This window comes from Sarcophilus harrisii, chromosome 3 (genome assembly GCF_902635505.1).
Source record: "Sarcophilus harrisii chromosome 3, mSarHar1.11, whole genome shotgun sequence".
Lineage (NCBI taxonomy): Eukaryota > Metazoa > Chordata > Mammalia > Dasyuromorphia > Dasyuridae > Sarcophilus > Sarcophilus harrisii.
Genome location: NC_045428.1, coordinates 189,616,810 through 189,626,473, shown reverse-complemented (window position 1 = coordinate 189,626,473; position 9,664 = coordinate 189,616,810). Strand labels below are relative to the sequence as shown.

General features: G+C 35.4%; 1 pseudogene; it reads left to right on the top strand.

Annotated features, from left to right (window-relative positions):
- Positions 1-64: 64 nt before the first annotated feature.
- Positions 65-624, top strand: LOC100916988 (annotated as a pseudogene).
- Positions 625-9,664: the final 9,040 nt, after the last annotated feature.

Sequence of the window (9,664 nt, the reverse complement as noted above, 5' to 3'; positions counted from 1 at the left end):
AAGTAGGTAGGTTTTGAGTTGCACCCTAATATATACACAAAATTTTTGTTTTTAGGATACTGAGATGGCTGATAATAACACTTTAACAACTGAGTTAATTCTCACTGAATTGAGAGTCACCAAGAACTTCAGATTCTTCTATTCACACTTTTCCTTATAATCTACCTGATAACCATAATAGGCAACATTGGACTGGTGATATTAATTTCAATTGAACCCCAACTTCACCCAACTATGTATTTATTTATTGGTAACTTAGCATTTATGAATGCTTTTAGTTCATGTGCTATTACTCCCAAGATGTTAATGAACTTCTTTTCTAAGGCTAGAATGATTTCCCTTCATAAATGTATAATACAATTTTATTTTCTTTGCTTTTCTGACACTTCAGACTGTTTTCTCCTGGCGGCCATGGCATATGTGCTATGTGGTGATATGTAATCCACTTTATTATCCCATCATGATGTCAAACAATCTCTGCATTCAGATGATTACTGGATCACTTGTAGGTGGCAACCAACATTCCATATTCATGTTGGCTTTCTATTCAAATTAACTTTCTGTAAGTCAAACCAAATCAATCATTTCTTTTGTGATAAAATGCTAGTGACAGACATTTTATAGGAATTCACAGGAGAAAGAAATCAATGACAGCTAGTGTAGTTATAGAGGAATTTATAAAAAGGATTGACTCAGATCTTGAAAAATGAGTAGAATTTGAATAAGGAAGAGTGAAGGGAGCATTTCTTTTTTTTTTTTTAATAGCCTTTTATTTACAGGATATATGCATGGGTAACTTTACAGCATTAACAATTGCCAAACCTCTTGTTCCAATTTTTCACCTCTTACCCCCCCACCCCCTCCCCTAGATGGCAGGATGACCAGTAGATGTTAAATATATTAAAATATAAATTAGATACACAATAAGTATACATGACCAAAACGTTATTTTGCTGTACAAAAAGAATCAGACTCTGAAATATTGTACAATTAGCTTGTGAAGGAAATCAAAAATGCAGGTGGGCATAAATATAGGGATTGGGAATTCAATGTAATGGTTTTTAGTCATCTCCCAGAGTTCTTTTTCTGGGCATAGCTGGTTCAGTTCATTACTGCTCCATTGGAAATGATTTAGTTGATCTCGTTGCTGAGGATGGCCTGGTCCATCAGAGCTGGTCATCATATAGTATTGTTGTTGAAGTATATAATGATCTCCTGGTCCTGCTCATTTCACTCAGCATCAGTTCGTGTAAGTCTCTACAAGCCTTTCTGAAATTATCCTGTTGGTCATTTCTTACAGAACAGTAATATTCCATAATATTCATATACCATAATTTATTCAGCCATTCTCCAACTGATGGACATCCATTCAGTTTCCAGTTTTTAGCCACTACAAAAAGGGCTGCCACAAACATTCGTGCACATACAGGTCCCTTTCCCTAGTGAAGGGAGTATTTCAAGCAAGAATTCCAGACTAAGCAAGGGAAAGAGAAACAGTTATGAGCCACCCTTGTGTGGACTCTAAGGATAGAAGTTTGATTGGAGTAGAGAATTTGTGCTGGGGAGCAATGAGTTTGATTAAGTGAGATAAGTCACTTAATTGAGGACCCTGATTGCTCAGCTGAAGAATTTACAGACTTGATCCTGTGAACATTAGGGAGTCATTGAAACTTATTAAGTTGTACTGAACAATGAGAAAGCAACAACAATAAATACAACATTTTAGAAAAGTTAATTTGGTGATGCAGAGTAGATAATAGTGAGAACTAGGACAAGATGGTATGATAGAAGAAAAAGGGCCTGCTTTTAGAGGAAAAATGGACAGCAGTTGTGGACTAATCTGATACAGAGAAAGGAGCAGATGGAGAAAGTCAAAGAAATATGAAGTTGTCAGGACTCAGTGAAATGGTTGTTGTAGGTGAAATGATGACACTGAAAAATATGAGATAAAAGAAAGTTGTTGGGTTTTTTTTCCCTGAGAAAATGAGTTTATTCATACAATGTGTTTAGTATAAGAAATATTGATTTTTCAAGTGACAGTATTCCAGGGGAAATATCCAATCAAAATTTGGGGATTGGGGACTAAAACTTGAGTGAGAAGTCAGAATTGATGATGACAATGTATGTGTAAGTCACTCAAATGAGTCTTAGTTGAACTATTAAAAATGAATATGTCCTTCAAATGATAGAGGAGAGAATAAAGAACAAAAAGCAGTAAACTATGGCATCAGAAATGTTCACAAAGAACAGGAGAATAAAAAAAAAATTACTGAAGGAGATAGTTTATTATAATCCAAAGAAGACTGAATCAGGAGAAAATAGGCTTTCATTCACATTCTTCTTTAGCCACTAATAACCTATGTGACTTTGTATATGTAACTTTTAACCCCATTTTCTTCACCAATTAAAGAAAAATAGGGTTGGCCAAAAATGATTTAAAATTCCTTTAAGCTTTAATATTGTATATTCTAATTGTTACAGAGAAATGAATGTTGAGAAAATTGAGGCATCAGAGAAAAATTTTTGGTTCATTAAGTTTGGAACTAAAAGAAAAAAAATGTAGTAGGTTAAATAGCAAGTTCAAAGTATTTATTCAAAATAAGGAAGGTAACTAGAAAGCTGAATTTTAGAATGGTGGGAATGAATCAATAGGTAATAGATAAATGCACAAACATTTCTTAAGTTTCTACTATGGATCAGACACCATACTAAGTGCTGGGGATACAAAGATAAAAACAAGAGGATATATATGTGTATATTACATGCACACATATGAATACACAGAGGTATGCATGTATACATATACATTTGTACATATATAACACATGTGTGTTCACCCATACTTAAACTATATTGTATTGCTGCACTTTTGGGGACCACAGGTAAGAGTTGAGGGACACCAAAGATGAATGAGCAACACCAAAAATGCTTAGTACATTCTTATACTGTAAAGGGGCCAGTTTTCCTGGCCCATACCTTGATAAAACGATCTGGGCAGACTGGCTAAACTAAGCTGATGGTAACCCATAGGCATTAAACCCGTCAGAGAATCAGAGAATGCTACTCTGAGCATGTGAAGACTTCCCTGGCACAATGAGCAGATGAAAACAATTTGTTCTGATGGCCATGAAGGCAGCTGAAGGAAATGCTGTGGAGTGCTTAGAGTTTTACATTGAAGATTCTAAGTCATTCACTACAGCCAGGGCCATGGCTAGTTGTCCTGACTTGTTTTGCCATGGGACTCTGATGACTCAGGAAGAGGGAATGAGACTGATGACTTTGTGTAACATAGCCTCACTTAAATGCAATTCATGTGCAAGTTAAGACATCTTCCTCCATGATGTCATTGGTCTTCTTTGAAAATGAAAGATGAATACCAGATGTGTATATATGTATATGTATATATATGTTTCCCAGAAATATTTTATTATATACACATACTATATGTGTACATACACATATATATCATACATGTATATAAAATATATAAATATACAAATCCATATATGCATATCTAAAACCAGACCTAAATTTTCATCAGTGTATGGAACTTCTGGATAGAGAAACTCCCTCTACTAAGGCAGACTGGTACTTTCTTTTTGACTTATAGTCTGAGAGCATTGCCTGAGAAATTAAGTGACTTGCCCAAAGTCATAAAATCAATATGTATCAAAGACCAAACTTATATCAAACTGTGCATATCCTTTGATCCAGCAGTGTTACTACTGGGCTTATATCCCAAAGAGTTTTTAAAGAAGGCAAAGAGACTTGTATGTGCAAGAATGTTTGTGGCAGCCCTTTTTGTAGTGGTCAGAAACTGGAAACTGAGTGGATGTCCATCAATTGGAGAATGGCTGAATAAATTGTGGTATATTAATATTATGGAATATTATTGTTCTGTAAGAAATGACCAACAGGATGATTTTAGAGAGGCCTGAAGAAACTTACATGAACTGATGCTGAGTAAAATGAGTAGGACCGGGAGATCATTATATACTTCAACAACAAATACTATATGATGATCAATTCTGATGGGTGTGGCCATTTTCAACAATGAGATAACCAAATCAGTTCCAATAGAGCAGTAATGAATTGAACCAGCTACCTCCAGCAAAAGAATTCTGGGAGATGACTATGAGTCACTACATAGAATTCCCAATCCCTGTTTTTGTCCACCTGCATTTTTGATTTCCTTCACAGGCTAATTGTACACTATTTCAAAGTCCAATTCTTTTTGTACAGCAAAATAACTGTTTGGACATGTATACTAATATTGTATTTAATTTATACTTTAACATATTTAACATGTATTGGTCAACCTCCATCTGGGGGAGGGAGTGGAGGGGGAAGGATGGGAAAAATTGGAACAAAAAGTTTGGCAATTGTCAATGCTGTAAAATTACTCATGCATATAGTTTGTAAATAAAAAGCTATTAAAATAATAATAATAAGAAAAAGAAAAAAAAAGACAGAACTTAAATTCAGGTCTTCCTAACTTCGAGGTTGATTCTCTATCAACTAGCTCACACTGCTTCTCTAAATAAATATATGCAGATGAAATACAGAATAAATGCAAGATAGCTTAGGGAGAGCATTATCAGCTGATGGGATCTGGAAGGACTTCAAGTAGAAGGTGATTTAACCATGCAACTCACCTATTTAACCAACTGCAAAAGCTTCCTATTGTCCCCCCAGCCTTCATCTTATTTATGTATTAAGGCCCTATACAATCTGGGAACAGTCACTTTTTTTATATTTGTTGAACACTATTTCCCCCCTCACAAGTTATAACCAAATTGACCCACTCTCTGGTCTTCACTCATGACACACTACCTAATTCTATGGCTTTGCATTGGATGTTTCTTGTGAAGACTGCGTATTTTAAAATCAGCCGGAGTCAGGAATTCAGGTTAGGGGAAAATCGTCAATCTTTATTCTCAGTGAAGAAAGATCGGAGGTGGAAGAGAATGGGCAATAGCAATGTGTGCAGCTGAGTCAAGAAGCTAGCTAGACCAGAAGCCACACAACCAGCAGCTACGCGCATAGAACCCAGGCCCAATCTCTCCCAGCCTCTCTTCCTGTCTCTCTGCCTCCACCCACCAAAATCGTCATTTCCTATACAACACATCAGGACTTGCACAGAGAGTGGGCAGGGGCCATTCTTTATCCAAGCATGTATATTAATAGAATATAGTCCAATTACTATTTAGCCTCCCATACTTGGGACCTCAGTGCATCAACTCAAGCCTCAGCCCATTACAGTTTCTTATCTCTAAAATACCCTCTTTCCTTACCTCCACTTCATCAAGTCTTACTCTTCCATTTATGTAATTTCTCTCTGTCAGAGAGATACACCTGCTGTGTACTGGTAAAGGTTAAACAGCCTTAAGGAGGGGAGAGATAGCTTTGGTGCAGAGAATATACTCAGAACACATTTTAAAAGATTTTTTTGTTCAAAAAGCATCCTTAACTCTTTATTAAGTCTAGACGATCACCAAAACAATAAATCAAATCCTGATTTGTAGCATTTGCTGATTTCTGAGGTATAAATGTTCATACTGAAAATTTAACATTTGACTCATATATCTTGGTATATATAGTCATATTTTTCATAACAAATGGGAAGCATAAACTGTCAGGTGGACATGAAAGACACCATTACCTCTATTTTAAAGAGGAAATTGAGCTTCAGAAAGTCAAAGGTAATTTTGCATTAGAGATTAGACCAAAAGCTAGGTATATTACAGAAAAATGAGACAACTAGTTATCCTTAAACTATGCTTAATCCAGCCTTGCTAGAAACCCTATTTAGTGGGCATGATTATTGTAATGTCAGGGAAACTGAGGCAAGTAGAGACTGATTTAATTTTAAAGTGGAGAGTTTAATAAACCAGGTTACTGATGGGATTATTGTCCAAAGCATTCAGTGCAAAGTAACTGGGGCACAGAATTTAAATAGGTTTGTAACTAGCATAGCAAGCAAGTGATAACAGAAGCAAAAAGAATGCAATTAGGTAATTTCCTTATTTATCATCAGGCTGCTGTTATACAAGAAAAATATGTTTTTCACAGCCTAAAGCAATAATTGGATGCACGCAATGATGAGAACCGGTTTGGGATGTATACAATGGTGGGAATGAAATAACATGATGCATACAATGATGGGAATGAGTTTAGGATGTCTACAATTATGGGAATGGGCTTAGGATGTATACAATGGTGGGAATGAAACTAATAACAGCATGCTTAGAATGATGGGAATGGATTTAAAGGGACTTTCCAAAGTCAGTAATTTCAGAGAACAATGGCTGATCTTATTTTGGAAAAACCTTGCAGGTGTGATTAACCAAACCAACAGAAAAACAGAAATGGGAAGGGCCATTCTTATATTTGTCTTTTTGGTCTGCAGTGTGTTCAGGTTTTCATGAGAAATCAACAGGGATTGATCCCTATGCATCCTATACATAATAGATGAAATTTATAACCCCTACCTTACAGTCAAAGCTATAGGTCATCAATGATACTGAAGCCACGAATACATGGACTAAAAAAGACCTCACATTTGACTCATACATAGTACCAACCCAAGATCTAATACCTGGCCAATTCCAACTATTAGAAGTAGATAATCAAGTAGTTCTTCCTACAGAACTTCCAATTTGAATATTTATTTCATTGGAAGATATGCTTCATGCATGAGCAGTACCCTCTTTAAGATTAAAAGCAGATGCCATCCCAAAACGACTAAACCAAGCCACTCTAATCTCTACCCATCCAGGAGTTTATTATGGTCAATGCTCAGAAATTTGTGATTCTAACTATAGTTTTATACCTCTAAAATATTTTGAAAAATGATCATCTATAATGCAATCATCTTTGAGAAATTAACATAATACTTAGTATTATTAGAGCTTGACAACTCCCCAAAACTAATGATCCAATTAGATACATCAGCCTGATTCTATATAATTTGTTTCACCATTCTCAGTGTATTCTGTGCATTCCAACTAAAAATTTTAGGTATTGAAATAATCTATATTTATCCATCAGAAGAAGTCTTCAAAATCCCAGAAATTCCATTCCCTTGAGAAAAAAAATGAACCAAAATTTATTTGCTCCTTCTCCACCCCTACCTGTTATTATTTTATTTCTGTGCTTAATCTTTACAATGCCTAAATGCTGACTTCCAAACCGAAATCAAATTCTACAAATTTGACTTACCCATCTCATCACCAAACAAATAATATGTATATATAATAAACTTAGTCGAACATGAGTCTTAATATTAATATGCATAATCCTATTAATTGCATCAACAAACGTTCTAGGTCTCCTTCCTTACTCCTTCATTTCCACTACACAACTCTCAATAAACATTAGCATAGCTATTCCCCTTTGAATAGAAACAGTAGTTATAGGCTTCTGTAATAAACCATTTTCTACCCCAAGATACACCAACACCCTTAATTCCAATACTAATTATAATTGAAACAATTAGCCTATACATCCAATCACTTGCTTTAGCAATAGGACTAACAACTAACATCACCACTGGCCACCTCCTTATTCTCTTAATTGGCTCAGCCACTTTAGCACTCTCATCCATTAGCATAGCACTATTGCCAATTACCTTCATTATTCTCTTTTTCCTTACTATTCTAGGACTCATTGTAGCTATGATTAAGGACTAGGTATTCACATTATTGGTTAGCTTCTATCTACATGATAATTCTTAATTCCTATTTCTTAATTGTCAACCCTTAATTTTTATTTCCTATTTCTTAACTCCATAATGTAATCTTTAATGACCTGCCAAACCCATGCCTATCACATAGTAAATCCCAGCCCATGACCACTCACAGGAGCCCTTTCAGCACTCCTTTTCACCTCTGGTTTAACCATATGATTTTACTTTCACTCTTACTTCCTTTTCTTTAATGGCCTCACTTAAATATTCCTATTTACAGAGAAGATGAGCAGTGGAATTTATGTCTTAGATGCACACCAGGGTGAGAGTGTAATGGAAAGTAGATCATAATTGGAAAATGAGACATAGATCTTGCTCAAATTTATTCCCTTTCTTTGTATTCCCATCTCAAACATAGAGAGTATTAGATCAATTTTGGTGATGTTAAATAAAATTTGCTAAAACAAAATATAACTAGTTCCAGCAGAGGCGACAGCATGAAAGTCTTTAGTCAAATCTATCTTTCTCTACAGAGATTCTTAGTCTGTGGCCCATAAGTTTTATTTTTTTTATTTCATTATTGCATTTCAACAAAATTAGTTTCCTTTGTATTCTTACATATTTTATGAATTTTGAAAAATAATTCTCTAGAGAGGCCTATAAGCTTTGCTAGATCATCAGTAAATTAAGAATTCCTGTTCTCCATTGTGTGATAGGTTTAGCTTTTTTCAAGAACATAATGATCCAAAAGCTTCGTGATGGGAATGCTATGAGAGAAAACTCTGGAGTCTGCATGCATATTGATGCATATTATTTTCATTTTTTTCTACTTTTTCATGGTTTGTCCCTTTTGTCTGTTCTTTCATAACATACTAATGTGGAAATATGTTTCCATGGCTGTACATGTAGAACCTATATCAGATTGCTTACTCTCTTGAAGAGAAGTGAGGGAGAAAATTTTTGAATTCAAAATCTTACAAAAATGAATGCTGAAATTATCTTTACATGTAATTAGAAAAAATAAAATACTATTAAAATTTAAAAGAAAATCCTGTCTTAGAATAACCTTTAGGAACAATGAAAAACAGTGTAAGAGAAACCAGAAAAGCAACAAATAGGATAGAAAAAACAAAAGGAGATAACACTTAAAAGAGAGATAGAAACAGATTAGATGAAGAAAGATAGAACAAAGAGATAGAGAAAGAAAGAGAGAAAGAAACAAAGATAGGCACAGAGAGAGACAAAGACCCAGGGTGATAGAGATTAAGGGGAAGAGAAAGGACAGAGACAAAGAGAGGCAGAGGCACAGAAAGAGATAAAGAGAGAGAGGGACATAGAGACAGAGATAGACAAATACAAAGAGACTGAGGGAGGAAACTGAGGGAGAGATGAAGGCAGATATTGAGTGAGAAATGGAGATACAAATAGAGACAGAGAAAGGAAGGAGAGTGGAAATACAAACACATATATACAATAAAGGACCAGTATTAAGGTTGCTCTATTCTTTTCCTTCTGCATCCCCATGAAAAACTATGGAAGGAGGCAGACAATGGATAACAAGATTTCTGCTAAATTTCTTGAACCCTGATTTCTCTTTACCTGCATGGGAGAAGACCTATTAGTATTTACAAATGCAAAGAGGATAACACAGTATGTTCCTGTAAGAGGACTTGCCAACTCCCCTCCAGCCTTGGACATTACACAGGGTAATCTGGAGGGTAGTCTTGTAAGGGTGAACAAGATGGCATTGGGAGGAAGGGATCCCACCCAAAGAAGCAATGTGGCAATTCCTAGGAGAGGCATGCTGCACCTTGGAGGGGAGTACCTTGAATATCGCTCTTAGGAAAGGAATGCACACAACATATCTACGTGTAGCTTCCTGTAGAGAATCATGTATCTACTATAGGTTAGAACACACTTACATAAGCATGATGTAGGAAGTAGAAGTAGGCACCAAGAAAAGAAAAGGGTTTTCAG